Source organism: Fukomys damarensis, unplaced genomic scaffold (genome assembly GCF_012274545.1).
Source record: "Fukomys damarensis isolate Sample0158 unplaced genomic scaffold, DMR_v1.0_HiC HiC_scaffold_5, whole genome shotgun sequence".
Classification (NCBI taxonomy): domain Eukaryota; kingdom Metazoa; phylum Chordata; class Mammalia; order Rodentia; family Bathyergidae; genus Fukomys; species Fukomys damarensis.
The window spans coordinates 32,605,623-32,624,609 of record NW_022900917.1 but is presented as its reverse complement, the minus strand read 5'-3'; the positions used below and the strand labels follow the sequence as shown (position 1 = coordinate 32,624,609).

At 41.6% G+C, this 18,987-nt stretch overlaps 1 pseudogene; it reads left to right on the top strand.

The window, feature by feature from the left end:
- The first annotated feature begins 7,437 nt into the window (after nt 1–7,437).
- LOC104870583 lies at nt 7,438–16,798 on the top strand (annotated as a pseudogene).
- The last annotated feature ends 2,189 nt before the right edge of the window (nt 16,799–18,987 follow it).

Here is an 18,987-nt window from a genome sequence, read left to right as displayed (position 1 = left end):
GGATGTTTACCTTGTATCCAGATACTCTACTGAATCTGTCAATTAAGTCTAGAAGTTTTTTGGTGGAGTTTTTTGGATCTTCAATGTAGAGTATCATATCATCAGCAAATAATGACAGTTTAACTTCTTCCTTTCCTATCTTTATTGCTTTAATTTCTTTCTCTTGTCTAATTGCTGTGGCTAATGTTTCCTGAACTATATTGAAGAGAAGTGGTGATAGTGGGCATCCTTGTCTTGTTCCTGATTTTAACATGAAGGTTTTCAATTTTTGGCCATTCAATATGATGTTGGCTGATGGTTTTTCATAGATAGCCTTTATCAAATTGAGGTATAGACCATCTATTCCAATTTTTTACAGGGTTTTTATCATGAATGGGTGTTGAATTTTATCAAATGCTTTTTCTGCATCTTTTGAGAGGATCATATGGTTTTTGTCCTTGACTTTGTTAATATAATGTATTACATTTATTGACTTTCATATGTTGAACCACCCTTGCATCTCTGGAATAAATCCGACTTGGTCAGGATATAAATACATTTTCTTTATCCATTCATCTCTTGGTGGACATACAGGCTGCTTCCAAGATTGAACTATTTATGAACTGTGCTGCTGTAAACATGAGTATACATGTAGCACTGTACTATGAGCTCTCTAACTCTTTTAGGATGATACACAGAAGGGGAATAGCTGAGCCAGATGGAGTTTCTAGTTTTACTTTTCTGAGGAGTCTCCATACTGACTTCCATAGTGGTTGTATTAAACTTTGAAGCACTCATTTGCATTTCCCTCTTTGGGAGGTGCCCTATGGACAGCATTGCGTTTCTACTTCACGTAGAAAGAAACAAAACCGCAAATAGAAACATGACTTTCTGCAATCATAGAGCTGCTAGAGGCCACACTGGACTGGCAGTCCCCTCTGTTGCATAAAACCCCAATATTTTGTTTTGCAAAAAACCCACAGAGCAGAGCTTCTTCCTGGACTACAAGAGAAAAGGCAGAGTCCCATTGTTGGATAAAGAATCAATTAAGGGAACCAAATCTGATTTGAAATTAGCCTACGGCAGGCAAGCTGAGGCAGGAGGCTGTCACCAGGAGCCATCCTGCTGGGGCCTCTGTTCCTGTCTGCCACAAGCTTTCCATGACCTCTGGAAAGTAACTTCACCTCTGTGTCTCAGCTTCTCTCTCTCTCTGGGTGGGATACCTTCCTTCCTCCAGGGACAGCTACACTAAGATCAATTGGCCTTTGCTGGTAAGAGCTTGGAACTTTTTGGTAGACTGTGCTACACAGGCTGCACAGGCTGTGTGTGTGTGTGTGTGTGTGTGTGTGTGTCCACTTGAGAAGCAAGTCCAGGAGAACATGCTCAGGAAGGTGATCTGTAGTGGAGCAGATCCATTCTCATTCACCTCATGGTGAGAAAAGCCTGCTAAGGTGTCTGAGAGACAAAATATAAATTGAGACCACACACCTGCTGAAAGTTGCTGGGCTGCCAGAAGCTACTGCAAAAACCCAGTATCTTTAGCAGTCACTGTTTGTGTGAAAAAATGAAACAAACCAAGGTCAATGCTAAAGGAGACCCACCTTACTCAAAAAAGAAAAAAGAGGGAAAAGAGAGAGAGAGAAAAAAAAAAACTGTGGTGTGTGTGTGTGTGTGTGTGTGTGTGTGTGCGGAAACCATGCAAATAAGCAGATGCAGATCACAGCTCCATGTGGGAAAATGTAGCTTCTCCTTCATTGCTTTAGGACAACAAATAATTCTAACAGCCTCAAAGTGGCTTTTCTCGGGGGTGCTGAAGAGCTAAGCATGAATAAACAGCCATAAATAACATGGGTGCTGAGAGATGTGCATTGGTGTGCATTATCTCTTCCTCCAGCAAGAGGGCAAGTTCCTGAGAGAAACTGTCCAGTGATGGTCTCCTTAGTGTCTGCCCTTCCTCCTGCCCTGCTCACTCCTCACATGGGATGCCTGGCCCCAGGCTCTGCACTTTGAGACTCATTCGGTGCCGATGCTCTGACACCAGGTATCCCCGGACTTCCTGAGCAATGGACGGAGAAAAGCCAGCAAGCAACAACCACTGGATTCTAAAACATGAGACTGTAACTAAAATAGTAACCAAACTAGTAAGGCACGGTCAGATGTGCACAATAAATGTCCTTTTTCCTTAAAAAAAAAATCATAGAATAAATAAATAACCTCTATTTATATGAACCCTGAAAGGTAATCGAGGAAGTGTTTATACCCCTAAAATCAAGCCTCCCATTATTCACTGAGCACTGACCACGTACTGTGGTTTAGTCTGCTACACAACACCTAGTGTATGGGACTTTAAGTTCTGGGAGGTTTGAGTAGGATTGCTTTGTTTTGTTTTGAAGTTTTGGTGTTGCAGATGATAATTAGACATGCTTCCTCCCTTCTAATAGGTCACATTAGAATGGAGTTTCCTGCCTGATTGTGACATGGGCACATAGGGCAAGGCCCCTACTTTCAAGGACAAAATGTATGGCCTCTTGAGTGGCTACATTTAGTTTGAAACACCTGGTACACCACATAAGTTCTGTTTTCTGCCTGTCACATTTGGAAAGTACGGTCATGAAGGGCATGACTCAAATGAATAAAAGTAAATGGCAATGTTTTGTAACACCTTGATCTACAATCCTTGGTAGACACCCTAAAAGAGCAATGTGATATAAACAACGCACATAGGGACATTATAAAAGGTAAGGGATCATTTGTGCAGATGATCCCCCACCTGCATTGAAGAAATAACTTTCCCTGTATTCTTTATGTTATGAAATATCGTAAGAGAAGAGAGGAAAAGAAAGAAGGAACGGAGGAAAAGAGAGGAAAGAGGGAAGGGAACAAAGACAAAAGGAGAAAGAAAAGCAGAAAAAAATCTATTGTTTTGAGAAAGGGTATATTCTTTTAAAAACATGCTATTGATTCCCAGCAGAATGAAGTCCCTGGGTCATCTCTTTGCGTATTTTAGAGCTGAAATGGTTTTATTTCTAGAGTTCTCAGCTCCTTCTGTGATTGCACCAGAGGAGACCCTAGCCATTCTGCTCACTATGATAGCTCTGCCCTTGGAGTTTCCCAGGGAAGTTGCCTCCCACCCTGTGGCCTCTGACCTGTGGCATGAAGTTGGTATCCAGTTTCTATGTGGAAATCTGGCTAACCTCAGGAGCTGTGTGGAACATTAATCCAGTATGAAACACCCACTTTACAACCAAAAATAGGCTGAAGAAATGGAATCCTATTCAGCCATAAAGAATGATAAGTTAGTCATTCATAGGAAAATGGATGCATACTGAGGATATACTCTTACGTGAAATAAATAAGACACACGTGTAAATACCGAATAGTTTCTCTGATGTGAAATACTATACAATGGGACATAAGATCCTAATGATATAATTGACAATGTGAAATAGGAGGAAAAGGGCTAAAGGTGTAGGGGACATGGGAAGGATAGGGGAAAAGAAGTAAAGGAAAAGATAAAACATGAGAAAATGAAAAAAATGGAAATAAAGTATTTGTAAATAGGGAAGGGAGGAGGGGGGTGAGGGGAGGGCAGGGATATGGGGAAAAAATGAGAACCAAGGTCTGTCCTGTAAAGGTACAAGATCCCAATAATGAATGTAACTGTACTGGATACCTAAAATGTACCAATAAACTCTGAGAAAAAAAAAATAGGTTGAGAAACTAGACTCCTGGCTTGGTAGTTGAGAACTTCTGTAGTGCAGATAGGAAACAAGCTGAGGCAGACAGGGAGCTTCGGAGCACGTTGCTGCCCACAGAGGAGGCGTGGGCCCTGAGAATTTGAGGAACCTTTGAAGAAGGTAGCTGAGAATAAGGAACAGTCTGGAAGTGAGCACAACAGGCTCCTCAGAGAAGCTTCTGCTTGTGCAAGGCTGCCGCAGGGCAGGTCCCAGCGCAGGCGTCGCAGGGCGTCCATCGGCCCTGACACGTCTCTCGGGGCCCAGACCAGACAGCCCAGTGTGCTCTCACTACACGTCTGCGCTTCATCGACCCTGAAGATGAAGGGACACGGAAGGGGGAAAGAAGAAGCAGAGAGCCTGGACACGGGATGGAAGTCACTGGGAAAAGCACTGTAGATCTCCAGAGGGTTCTAGTTTATCTTCCATGTCCAGACCACGATAGAGAGCTGCTGAACTTACAGCAACTTCAGAGGAAAAAAATCTAGAAGGAAGCACTTTTATTGCCACAGTAGAATCCCTTTGCCACTGCAGTTCTTGACGTCTCACCCCCAGAGCACTGAGATTTGCAAACGGGCACCCAAAGCATAAGAAGACATCAAAGTCATGATAAATAATCAAAGGCCACGCATTCATCTCTGGTGACAGGACCACCATTCGCAGCACCACAGAATCCTAAAAGTCGATTAATATATTGATTTCTTTGGAGACATTGTCTTGAGTGAGTAGGAACCCTAATGGCAGAGAAGAAGAGATCCAAACGTGTGTGGCATCTGGCAAGCTGCTCCCAAAATAATTTAAATAATCTGATGTTTTCTCACCAAATTCCCTGTTTCACACAACTTGGCAGAAGGCACCGTTCCATCTCTCAGCTCCCATTTCCATCCCCAGTGGGTTATTAATTCCTGGCACCATCAAATTGATCCTTTTAGTCACGTGGGAATCTCATAAGTTTATTCAGCCCCCTCTCCATTTTACAGACTAAATTTTAGTCCAATAGCCCCATCAGAGTGCGGAGCAAGAGGAATCTAGGAGTTCTGATCAGGATAGAGAACCACAGCCCTTATTCACAGGTTAGTTAATTTAGCAGTCTCGAGGACACCGGATGAATTTGCAAGTTGAAGCGGGGTTTCCCTTCTGATCCCCTGTTCTACTTCCTTGACATTTTGTGACTCCCTCCACGCCTTGTTGCATATGCCCTGTTTTCTTCCACCATTAAAATTGCTCTTCTGAGTCTCCTCCACAATCTACCATCCCTTGCAAGTGCTGAATTAGATATTCTTAGAGGACTTGCAGTCACGGACCCAAGGTCACCCAAAGCCTCCCTGGGAAGGGCACCCCAGCTTCAAGGGCCACACACCCCCAGCCATGCCTCAGATTCAGTGACACAAGACCAAGTCTTGCCCTCATCCTTGTAATCATCTTGAAACTTTTCCAGACTGGGAACAAGTTCTTCAGCACAGAGCTGGATGTAGTATCTTTGTTTATAATTCATTCTGACTTTCCCCACAACATTTCCAGCAGGAGGATGGCAGATCATAAGGATTCTGATGACAAAAGAGCTACTAGCAATGAGCAGTTTCATGAAAGGCCTTTTCTGCTACTCCCTATCTCCCCTTCATCACCTGTACTGAGACTCAGTTCCAGCCAACTCTCCCGCACCACTCAATCTTGGTAATTTACAGACCGCAAAAACCCTAAGGGTGGAAATGATAATAGTGTATCTGTCTAATGTATTCCTGTTCACAGCACCATAATTGAACTCTTTTTAAGAAACCATAGAAGAGGAGGAAAAAAAAAGAGCAATGATATCTTTTTTTAATACAAAGTTGGAGAACTAGTCTAGTCTAACGACATTGTTATGGCTTAGATGTAAAATGTCCCCTCAAAGTCTCATAGAACGAGAAGTGGGGGTTGTGGATGGTGATCAGATCATGGGGCACTGTCCTAATCAGTGGATCAACCCACAGATGAGCTCACAGCCGAGTATGCTGTTAGGAGGTGGAGCCTCGTGGGAAGAGGTGGGTCACTGGGGGCGTGACTTGGGAGAGCAAATTCCTGTCCCCTGCTCCTGCCTTTTCTTCCTGCTTCCTGGCTGCCATGGGATGAGCAAGGCCCTTCCACATGCTGTGTCTGCCTTGGAGCCAACTGACCCCACTGGGAACTGTAAGCCAAATGAACTTCTCCTTTGTAAGTTGTGGGTGTCATGTATTAGCAATGGGGAAGCTAATTAATACCGACATATAACCACTAAAGTTTAGAACGATCCATTGTACTTGCGTCCTCTCTACCTTTCTTCTGCCAATGAGCTTATATCCTGTGTGCAATTATTATCGAAGATGAACACAACACCCAGTGAGGTTGGCCACTTCATTCACGCCAATGCAGTTCAGGGTCTCCATAGCACCAACCTCTATTGCCTATTACCATTAAGATGCTGTCTTCAACATGAGTCTGGATTCTTTTCTGAATTATATCTTTTCTTCATGTTCTATGTCAAATACAAGTCACTCTTCTTTGGTCTTAAGTAACTACAGAATATTCTTGTCAGATGTGCTATGCATGATTCTCTATCAATTTTTCATCATAAATCATTTCTTTGTTCCTTGAAGTATCGGTAGCTACCTCAAGGACTTCAGAGAAGTAAATTAATCATAACTATAAAGTGCATATAGTCTTGCCCAGTACATAGAATGAAACTGTACTAATATTATTGGTAAAGTTACCATAGCTATTATTATCCAGATGTATTTCTCTTTTTATTTCACTCATATATGAGCCTCTTTTGAAGAATAAGTGTAAAAACTAAACATGGCTGCTCCCCCCTCCTCTTCCCTTCTTCGTCAATAATTGAAGCTGAACCCAGGGTCTTTGTACAGAACCACAACCCCAGCTCCTACTGATTTTTTTTTAATTTTAAGACAGAGTCCTGCTAAGTTGCCCAAGCTGGACTTGAACTTGCAGGCCTCACATAGCCTCCTTACAGTGCAGAGATTTGTGCCATGCCCAGCTTGACCAGAACACTCTTAAATGCAGTAACACTCGAGAGATGCTTAACAGAGGACTGGGCTTCCTCCTCCGGGAGTCTCTGTCTGAAACAGTTGTGCCTTCTCCCCCTGGAAGGTCACGTTGGGTACATAGGTCTCATCATCTTCCCATTATCACCATGACTATTAGGACAGCCCTGTCTTGTCGCTGCTCCCAGATGCTTAATATATACTTTGAATTATTTTGCTTATCAACAAAAATCTTCACACAGAAGGTTTTTATATTAGTTGAACTCTGTCTAGTATTTATGCTCTCAATTTAACAGTGCCAACAAGTTGTGATATTCTAATTACACTTCTTTGGGGGGATTTAAAAGATGCTAACTGATGTAAATACACATGAAGACGTACACAGAAATATTTGATTAAAAGACACTTGGAGAGTTAATTGATTGTCCACTGAAAGTAATGCACTATTTTTGGAAAACGTAACTGAGACTCAACAAATGCTGATTGATTCCTACCATGTGCAAGTTACTGTGGAAGTTTTCTTATGTGGAAAAATTGTAATTTTATAGGACAAGGTGTTGGTTAATTGAAATATAAATATATGTGAAATGTGTACTATGTATTGTAATAATTACAATAAAGAATCATCTGAGGTATTTCTTTATCAATCACATGCAATGGTAAATAACCTGACATTCCCCATGCTGAGCTGACCGCAGATACTAGTAATGGACCATAGCTCACCCCAGACCAAGTCTCGGGGTCCTCAACACAGCTCCCAGACAGCCTGTGCCAATCTACTAGAGATAGATGTTCACGTGTTCATTCAGTTTGATCGGTGAATGAATTGAGTACCTACTAAATGCTGGGAATTGTAATATGTACTGGATTATAGCAGCAGCTGATGAGTAATATGGTTTCTGCTCTCCTGAGCATTATTAAATGTCCACTTCACCTGTTTTCTGATACAAAGGCTATTTCCATCCCTGACTTAGACTATGTGTTATTGTTTTCTTGTCTCAGATGTTATAAGCTGACAGGGAAACAAACACCACTATGCTTCCTGCTAATTTAAGATCACCAGCATTTCAACTTTGGGGGCAACAGATTGGTGAAAGAAGAGTTTTTTAGGTCATATGTCCCAAAAGGGATGTATTAGTGAATATCTCATCGCTTCTTGGCCTTTTGGCTAAGATCAAGTGTAGTGAATATCTCCTTGGCTACAAAGTTGTAAACTAATTTAAATGGTTAAAAGAAAGTATATTGCCTCACTGTGTCAGAGACTCGGTCATCCTCAAACACCCATAATTATTATAACTCCTAATTATCAACTGAGCATTTGACCACCTACTGTATAAGCTACTTTTTCCAGCCTTTCTCAGAGTTTTAGCCAACAAGATATAAGCAGAAGTTAACTAACAGCTTCCAAGAATCTTCCTCAAGAGCTAGGTGTTATATACACATCACCTTCTTTTTTCTGCCTTTCTCCTTCTAGCTACCTAGAAAACAGATGCCATTATCTCAAACCATCAGGATGAGGGCCATATGTTAGAGGTAGTAGAGTGACAATCTGGAAGAATCCTAATTCCTGAAAACTTCATGAAGTGGAGCTACCACACCATCACTGACCATATGGATTTGTTCATGGATAGGAGTTAAGCATCCACCTGCTTGTCATTGTTACTTTAGGTCTTCATGAATCACAGTGAAGCCTGACTTTCATGATGTACCTATAGTAGGCTTATAGTAGGGAATCTTATAGTAGGCTGGGCTTCAGGAATAGTGTGACCTCGTGGCTACAGCTCCATTCCGCCTGATACTCCCAGGCTCTCCAATATGGCAGGACTTCTTACAGATTAGCTCAGGATCAGGGAGGTGCATGCCCCAAGGCAGAGAGGGTGGGGTGTGTTGCCTTGCCTCACCTAACATAGCTTCACCTCCTTCACATATTCGAAATGGTGCACCCAGTTTCAAGGGATAGGAACATCAATTCCACATCTTGATGATTCAGTGGAAAGGTTCCAAAAGAGCATGTGAGACTGGAATTGTTTTTGCTTTCTTTGTTGTTGTTGTTGTTGTTGTTGTTTTGGAAATTAAATCTGCTACAAGAAGAATGGGAGTTTGATAGGCTGACATTGACCACCAGGAAGAAGTCATACGTGCAGACACCCACCTGCTTCCAGAGGTAGGCACTTTAAGAGATGGGAGGCAACTGCCAGAAGAGTTAAGTATTTGTCATAAAGCTTATGATAATTAGCTTGATTTAGCTGTTCCATGTTGCGTACATCTGTCAAAACATCATGTTGTACATCACAAAGATAATTTGTATCTTTCAATTAAAGATAATAATAATATAATTTAAAAAGACATTGTGTACAATGTGCTACCGCAGTTTAAGAAGGCAAGGGATCGTATTTCTGATGGCAGGGGTGTTCAAAGAAGACAGAATCTGCAACAGGCCTCAAAGAATAGGAAAAGTGAATATAAGGGGAAATGTGGGAAAGGGGATTCCAGTGAAAGCACAAGTAAATGAATCCCAAGAAATAAGGAAATGCATGGGAAAGAGAATTCCAGATTAAGGAAGCAAGTAAGTAAATCAAGAAGGGCAGGAATGGTGCTGAATCAGCTTTCTGAATTACTAATGTCTCCCAGTCATTAAATATTTAATGGTTTCCTAGGACTCCTCTGGGAAACTGAAGGCAAAACAATATAAATAAGTAAATTTAACAACAAGTAAAGAAGTCAGCAGACAGATCAAGGGACAGAGAGGTGAGAGGGAGAGAAATAATGCACATAATACTGGAGCAGGCCTCCGTGAGAAGCTGCAGGCTGACATGGGTGACCCAAAGGGCTGACTACATGACTACATCAGCTTGGGCTGACTTCCTGTCTTAGCCCATTTTATGCTTCTATTACAAAATACCTGAAACTGAGTAATTTGTAAAGAACAGAAATTTAATTATTGCCACTCTAGAGGCTGGAAATCCATGATCAAGGTACCCAGCTTTGGGGGAGGTGTTGCTTGTTCCCACATGGTGACAGGTACAGGGGCATGAACGACCCCATAACCACAGGCCATTTTTATAGCTGCCCTAATCCATTCATGAGGGTGAAGCCTTCATAACCCCAACACCTCTCAAAAGGTCCCACTTCCCAGTTCTTCACTGGTGATTAAGTTTCCAATACATAAATCTTGGGGGAACATATTTGAACCACAGCATTTGCTACAAATGAAAGGATTGATTTTTAAACCACCGGGTGCTCTCAACCTATTTCATACACCAGATGATCATATTTCTTGGCATTCTAGCTGGGGAAGATTGCGGCTAGAGGTGACATCCCCTGCTTGAGGGCTCTGGCCACATACTGCTGAGATCAATATCCTGCTACACCTGTAATCCCCTCAGTTGCACACTGCAAACCCCAGGGAATTTTTACAAAATTACTGATGCACACATCTCACCTAGATCCTGATTTAATGGATCCAGGGTACAACCAGGATGCAAGACTTTTTGAATTGCTCTCCACTTCTTTAATACATTGCTTTACACCCATCCTGATCATCTAGAATTTCCCAGTATTAACTCTTAGAGAAGGCCAACTTCAAGGCTTAATAACTCAAAGCTCACCCTCACAGTTAGGGTTTCTGCCTTTGATAGTATTTAGTCCCTTTCTCTGCAAGGGAACAGGAAGAACTCTGATGGGAGGGAAAGGCTGGGTCTTGCATACGTATTACAGTAAACTTCCAACTATGCAGAAATATCTGCATGATTTTTTAAAATTTCCATTCCACATGTGTGACATTATTTAGACCCTCAGGAGGAACTCCTTATTTCTGGTATCCCTTATGGGAAGAGACATCTCTCTTGTTAAGCACTGAGAAATTTAAGTGTAAATAACCCAACTGGGAGTGCCCCTCTGCATCAAACCTACTTATCTCTAAGTTGGTCTCTGCCTGTGACAAGACAGCAACTTTCACATGTGATAGTTACTAAGTCCACACTACACTTTCCAATAGAGGAGTTAGGAATAACTTTCACAACTGTCGCAGAAGAAGTTGTCTCCTGCCAACTGTCGTAGCACAATTGTCTCCTTCCATGGATTATGCTCTTTAATCCACTATACAACCATATAAAAAGCACAGAAATGCTGTCTAGGATCAAATCAGCCAAGAAGCAATCATGAATTCTCCACAGCTGATCCAGGGGCATCCAAATCAGAACAGGATTGGAGAGACAAAGTCTCAGAGCTGTGGGGCAGAGATTTGGGGCTTACAGAAACAAGATGCGTGAGACATAGGCCTCAATGTCAGTTAGGGCTGAGGCAGGAATCAAGCTGTACCTTCAGAAAACAGAGATCACATCATCCTGGAGCCTGGCTGGACCTACTTCCTAAATGGATGCTGATAATTCCTGACTCCCCTGGGCCAGATGTGACCATGTGCAGATACTTTCTACTGATGACCTTCCTCTTACAGACATTGTTTCTGTCTGATCTCACAGCTTCGCCATCTCTATCATGAGCAGGACCAGGACTCCGAGGGAAAGGCAAGACAGGGCACACATCCACCTGGAGACTCCTCTGTCTTCCAGACAGCAGCTGCTGCCTTCTCTAATCACTGCCGGTGTCTAGGAAATGCTGCTCCTCAAGGCCACCCCTGTTCTGTCTCAGGTTCATGCATGCCTCTGGCTGCGCCCCCAAAATAAGTTTTCCATCCCTCACCTGAGCACCATTCATCCCTCTTGTGTCTTTGCCACACTTTGTCCTGATTGTCTCTCCAGCTCACTCTTGATTACATAACATTTATCCCTGGGACACAAGAGCTATCAAAGCCCAGGTCACTTTTCAGTCCCCACAGTGCCTCTGCCCTGGGCAGGAACTTCCCCCTCACCCACCTGTACCTGCAATGAGGCAGTGACTGCTGTGGCCACAGCCAGATGCTCAGACCCTAGGATTAGCAAGGAGTGGCTCATCAATGTAGAGCAAGCACACAGTGAGCCAAAGGGACGCAGAGCCAGACCAGGTTAATGAACTTAGAGTGAGAAGTTCTCATTTAGTGGTAGAAATAAACTAACTGCTGAGTCGTGTCCTCTTCTGATTGCACATCCTTCCTAGAATCTCAAAGCACATTTCACTAACATTTTTCAGTATTGGGGATTGAACCTAGAGCCCGACACATTCTAGGCAAGTGTTCTATCACTGAGCTACATCTCCAGCACCCCGACCAGCACCCCATTCACTGGTCAACCCGTCCATGAACACACGGTTATAGTTGTACCTGCTGCCCACCTCCACTCTCCCCGTTCCTTAGCATTGCTGCAGAGCAGGCCAGTAGGCTCTCCTGCAGTGGCCAGAACACAGGTGAGGTCTGAGAGTGTGGGTATGTACCCAAAGATAGTGGATGAGTTAAATTGCTTACTGTTTTATATAAAACAATTTTAACAAAACAGCAAATTCAAATAGCAATCCATTTGAACTAAGGGACAATACATCACACAGCAATGAGTACAGTCTTGTGAGTCCTAAAACCAGGAACTGACTTCTGACATGAAAGCATGAATTCCTCATTGAAGGACTGTGGTTTCCTTGCTTTTAAAATAGGGTGTTTAGAAGGTTCCCAAGTAGGAAGTTTATGGCTAGCTGGGACATGGCATGCACAATTTGGAGACAGGCAGCCTCACCATCAAAAGCTGCACCTGGCCCTAACGCTAGACTGGCACTCTTCCTCGGAGTTGTGAACCTCCCCACAGAGTAGCCTTGACCTCTTTCTGATGATTCACACCCAGATCTCTTAACATATAGCCCAAAATCCTGGTTGGTTCTGCAGCTTTTAGTGCTACACCTGTTAAGACAAAGTGGGAAACTGTGAGGACCCCAGACAGACCACTCTTAACACAAAGATAGAAGCAAAAAGTGGCTTTTAATGCCGGTGGCTCAGTGCCTGGCTCCTGTCAGTCTCAAGAGCCCCAAATAGAAATTTGCACTTCTTTATATACTTCTTTTCACATCTACAAAGCTTAATGCTATTGGAGTTTCCCAGGGAATATAGCAAGCAGGATTTATACAAAGCAGAGCAGTGGAGATCGGGGAGAAAAAGAGTTCTGGCAGGACTTTCTGAGTCCATCATGCTCCTTTTATGACTGATTACAGAAATTGTCATGGCTGAGCAAGTACATTCTGCAAAAAGCATAGTTACCTAGTTTACCCATAGTTGCCTAGTAGCATAGTTGCCCAATTCCATATAGATGGGTGGTCTCCTCTCTCAAAGACAACCTTGTCTCATCTCAAGCAGGAGCCAAAGACAACTGCCAGCAACTGCAAATGTGTCAGCCCCAGTCAGGATCCAGGAACACAGACAGCACATTGCTTCTTCTCCAGTTCTGGGGCCACCTGCCAGATACAGCCCCCTGCCACCCATCACCAAGAAGTTCAGTTTTCCCAGATGGGTCTCTGCTAGCTGCAGACTGCTGGCAGTCCAGTCAGGTGAAGAGCAGCACATATCTCTCCTTTCTTTAACCTGAAATACAAAAGGGACCCATCACTTTGCTCATGGAATGGTTACCGGCCATAGGGGTGACCCTGTGGTGAGGCTCAGGAGAAAGGAGGACTTTCTGCAGTCCCCGGCTTGAGTTGCAAGCTTGAGTAAGGCATCTGAAGTCAGAATCTTTGGGTTCAAGTCCCAGCTTGGCCATTTACTAAAATTATCTTGGGCCTGTTATTGAAACTCTAGTCTCTTCATCTATAAGGGGTGGTTTTACATTATTAATATTTGCCTGTAACTCAGTTTAAGAAAAAACAGCAATCAGAGCACCTTGATTCCAACAGAAGCCACTCTAAGGATCAATGTACTGAAATATACATCATGTAGGCTTTTAAACCATAAGAGAAGAACGCAGCCTCTGCCACCCCACACTTTTCCCTCCTCTATAAACTGGGCAGTAGTGAGGCAAAGGGTGAGGAGCCAGCCAGCCTGGGATCTGAGCCAGCACTTGCACTTGGGGCAGCCCTGCACAAGTCCCTTAGCCTCACCAAGCCTCAGTTTCCTTCATTGTTTAGCAGTACTAATAATATCAATAATGATTTTTGAATGGAATAATGAGTGCACATGAGGAAACCTTCAAGAAAGATACCTACTACATTGGAAGCACTTAATAAATGGAAACAGTGATTATTATTGTCATCATATGTGGAATGTGCTTTGTAATTGTGTTAATGATTACACAAATGCTTGTTATTATTAATTTCCCTTTTTACCCACAATGACAAGGAATACAGACACTGTGCAATGCCTAAAATCATTGCCTTCGAAATAAGATAGCTTGGGATCAGAAGCACAATAATTTAAATAAACATATTTGAATAGTCAAGAGCTAGAGATTGAAGTCAGGCTGTTTGAACTAACGCTCAGGTTTTCTACCTCAGACAAGTCATCTGTGCTCTCTGTCCTTCAGTTTAGTCATCTCTGAAATGGGATGATGGCTTCAGCTATTGGACAGGGCTATTATGAGAATTAAATAAGTAATAAAATATAAGCGTTTCTTAGGAAATATCTAACTCATAGTAAATGCATTCAGTATTACACTGTCAATGCTTATAAAAATAGTTTAATAAATCACAGCTTACTGTGTATTAAAAGCTAACTTTGAGGCAAGATTACAGTTTAAAACATAGAGGCACTGGTATGACGCTGCATGACTCTCTAACCCCCTCTACTCAGGTGGCTGAGGCAGGAGGATCATAAATTTGAGGCTAGCCTGGGCAACTTAGTGAGATCCCGTCTTAAAATAAAAAATAAAGCAAAATGAAGCAGGCACGTAGCTCAGCACTAGAGTGCTTGTCTGGCATGTACAAGGCCCTAGTATAATCCCCAATTTAGAAAGAGAAAGAGGCAAAAGAGAGAGGAAGGAAGGGAGGGAGGGAGGAGGAAGAGAGAATGGAGAGGACAAAGGAGGGAGAAAGGGAAAGACAAAAAAAAACAACTAATTCTGAAAACAAACTTAGCCCCTTCCCAGTTTTACACCAAGACAAGTACATTGAGCAAGAAACCGCATGATCCCTCTCAATCAAGTCAAAACTGGAGATGAGACAGGACTAAACCAAGGCCTACTTCCCAACAGACCAGGGTCAGACTGAAGCTTGTAATCTGAAACACACACACACACACACACACACACACACACACACACACACACCAAATGACATTCTTAAGTGGATTGTTCTCTCGTACACAAGGCTTTCTTTGAAACCAGTTGTTGCCCAGAAACTAAGGAGGAAAGATTTTCATTGTAGCAAAGCGCCCTGGCTTTGGAAAAAGGAGTGCAGGACCACTCCAGCAGGATAATAAAGCACAGAAAGCCCACATGTGCATTATTTCCTCATATGTTTTCAGTTCTTTCTAGTATCATGGAGCTAGGAGGATATTCTGCTAGGAATAATTCGTGGAGAAGAAAGTTTTCCGCTGGGGTTTGCACCAAGGGATATAGCAGAATAAATAGCAAGGTAACACTTCATTTTCTGTGTGCAGCCATTGTTAACTCACACAAAGCCCTTCACAAATGCCCACAGTCAACTCAAGAAACCTGTTGAAGTCACACACAAGAAACTGCCTAGAAGCCAAACTTTGTTGTTAAACTGAATTAAGTGTTTTATGTATCGCTTTTTGAAGAATGAACCGCGTGACACATTTACCAATCCAGAAACTGCAGAAATACTTAAGGTTTTGCCCTCCCGCTCTTGAGACCAGTGAAAGTCTCAATTCTAAAGCAATGGGCTTTGCACCAAGCAATCACAGAATAGATTATGTAAGGTAAATATAGGTTATTATAAAACGGGTGAAATAATTCTGTTTGAGTAGTTTTTTCTCATTCCAGGGCAGAGTGGTAAGGAAGCACCACCCATAGCAGCGCATGACTTTGTGAATTCTACGCTCGGTGACCACTTGGCATCCCACCATTGCTCTTAGAACTGTCACTACTGTTCTGTTTTCTCTGCTTACTCCTCTGCATGTTGCTTACAACAGACCAGAACAAAACAAGCCTTTAAATGAGTGGGCATTTTGTGCTTTCTCTCTTTGTAAGATCTCTTAGTCTGTAGTTACTAAGTGTTTAATAAATAAATCTCCAGCTCTCCAATACCAGGAACTCCAATACAATGCATGCATGTAAGATTTACTAGATGTTGCACTAGGAATTTTTAAAAATGGCAAGTGTAGTAATTTAAATATTCAGAATTAGGATTGAGATAGAACACAGTTGAGCTTTTTAAAAGCAAGATGGGCCACTGCCCCCGCTTCTGCTCCACATCCTCAAGCAACAGAATGGCCTATCGTATGGTCACTGGCCAGGAGGAACTGGCCGTTACTCAGCACCAGGAACCCTGTTGACTTGGCCTCTTTTGGCCAGAAACTCACCACCTGGGCCAGGCAACCCCACCAACCCTAGTCTCTTTCGTTGGCAATGGTGACTTCTTCCACAGGACAATTTGAGCCTGACTCTAGCGGGAACAAAGGGGGTTACTGTCATTAAGCCAACGTCACTCAATATTTTGGAGAGATGGGCACACCCATAACTGGACAGTATGTGTAAAACCACATAGAAGTAAAGATATGCTAACAAATGTGAAAAAAAAAGTTAAAATTATGTGAAAGTTATGGCCATCCTTTAAGAGTTGTTACTCAGCCTCCACATGAAATTACTGAAACAGGATGGAGTGAATTGGAAATAATCATCAAAATATTTTTCATTGACTCTAATGAAAGACCTGTAACCCTGTGTCATCTGTTAAAGGTGTTGCAATCAGAAACCAATGCCATGTTGAAGAAAAAGACAGTTTGAGAGTTCTAGGATGAAATGATATTTCAAGATCCAACAACAATGATACAACAGTTATTAACACTGTCTCATCACCTAACCTTCAGGATCTACAAGCAGGAAACAGAATTTGCAGAAGCTGGAGTGAAAACCAGAGAAAAATTAGAAGTTGCCAAAAAGCAAAGAAAAGCTTTAAAATTGTAGAGCTTTAGAAGAGATTAAAAGTCATAAAACTATAAACTGTTTAAAAAGTGAAATCAGGAAACTTGAAGATGATTAGACAACAGACATATAAATGGACTTGGGGTTTAGCTCAGGAGAGTTCTGTCTGCCTCATAAGAGCAAGGTCCCGAGTCCAATCCCCAGTACCAAAAAAAAAGCCAAAAAAAAAAAAAAAAAAAAAAAAAAAAAAAAAAAAAAAACAACAAAAAAAAAACATATAAACAGCTCTGAAGAGAACTTGGTAGTGTGCTAATAAGGAGGACTTCATTTATGGAGAAATGGACTTAATGCAAATGCTATGATGTTTCTTAGAGGAACTGCAAATATAGTTGTCATCCATGTCAACCACAGAACAGAGTCAAAATATTCTATTCAAACAATCCTTAATATAAAATATACGTGTAATAAGAATGGATGGTATATAGGCATTTCACCAATCCATTTTAGGAAAATTCTATAATGATAAGCACAATTTTTACTGAAGTATATGTGTAGCTTATTTTCCTTCTGGTGAGCATCAAAATGTCATTATAAATAAGTAACCTGTACAAATTTTGTACTTCTTTAGTAGTTAGAATTAATGATAAGATTCTAAGCATGTGTATTTGATTTTTTCAAATTGCCATCTGCCTCTATTCTACCTATTTTGTACATGATGTACCCAGTAGTAAACATTTAATAATTGTAGTTTGGGGACCTGAAAAAATATAATTAAAAAATAAAAGCAAATTAAATGTGGCTGATGAACTCACAGACTTATACTTGATCAAAGCTTCCAGCCAAGATTTAATATATGAAGAAATTTTGAGTCAGCTCAGGTGCTCAATACAAAGATGTTTCCAAACAGAACTGTCAGGAGGGATAGTGGATCTTTCCACCCTAGGTTTCATGGAAACTATGACCTCCCTTTCAAAAAGCAGTTCCTTAGTCACTAAGTCATAAGGGAGGTGAGCACAGCTGTAGAAGGGAGCAAGAGAAATGTTCCCAACTCTTGCTTTTGATTTATTTATTCTTAGAGAATATGTTGATAAAAGCATTCATTAGTTTTTATGATAACTATAATAGTGCATCTCCTTTGTAAGTGCTTAGTAAGATTCAAATGTATGTCAACACTACTCATATCTTTAAGAATTTTTGAGACAAATAAACAGTTGAGTATTATGGTAGAAGTAAGCCCAACCTGCTTATCTTCACTCAGAGGAGAGAACCCTAAATCTATCTTGAAGCCTAGGAGGACGTCTTGGAGAAAATGCCACCTAAACAGACAAATGAAGAATAGTTAGGGGTGCTTTCAGATGCAAGTAACAAAGATCTAACTTACAGCAACTTTAACACATAGTAAGAAGTCTGAGGCTATGTAGCTGCCTCACAGTTGTCAGTGTGTCTGGGCTAATATCTTGTGAGTCCCTTGGCCTTTCTTCCATGTTTGTGGCCACAGGTTTGGAAAGGTTGCCAAATCTCAAGGCATCACATTAACGGGAAAAAAAGATGAACTGGGTTAGCTTCTACATCTGTCCCATTTTCATCAAGTTAGGAAAAAAAAAACTTTCCCATAAGCAACCCCCAGTGAATTTTCTATTATTATCTTCAGACCATATTACATGACTGCCCTTGGCCACTAGAAAAGCTGGAAGTATGAACATTATGAAATTTAGCCTCTGGAGTGGGAGGTGGCAAAGGAAGAGGGTGATTTTGAACAATCATCGGCAATGTCTGTCACAGGTAAGTAGACAGTAGTCAATATTGAGAGTGTAGGCATTCTTGAAAAGAGCAGTGTGGGCAGAAGAATGTATGTATTATCTCAATTAACCCCCACAGAATCCTATGAGTTAACAACTGCATCCATACTCATTTTACACCACATGCCCAAAATACATGGCTGGGCCAGAATTTGAACACAGGTCTATGCAGAGTATACACTTTCTAATATTTTTATAATCAGAAAAATTAATGAATTTTAATGACAATGTTGTTTGACATTGTTTGGGTTATTTGTGAATGGATAAGTCAAAATGAATAAAAATAGTCTGACCTAAATCAAATGGTACACCACAAATGAATATGGATAAAAATGTTTCCACTGGGATTTGTGATGCCTGATGAATATACTGGGTCAGAACTATAATCCTCAAGGACAACTATGAGATATTTAATAGACTTGAAGATTTTGTGGTCTAATCCTGAAGGACAGGAGGCCCAAGAGATTGGTAGAAAAGGGATCACTGAAAATAGCCTCACTGGGATTAG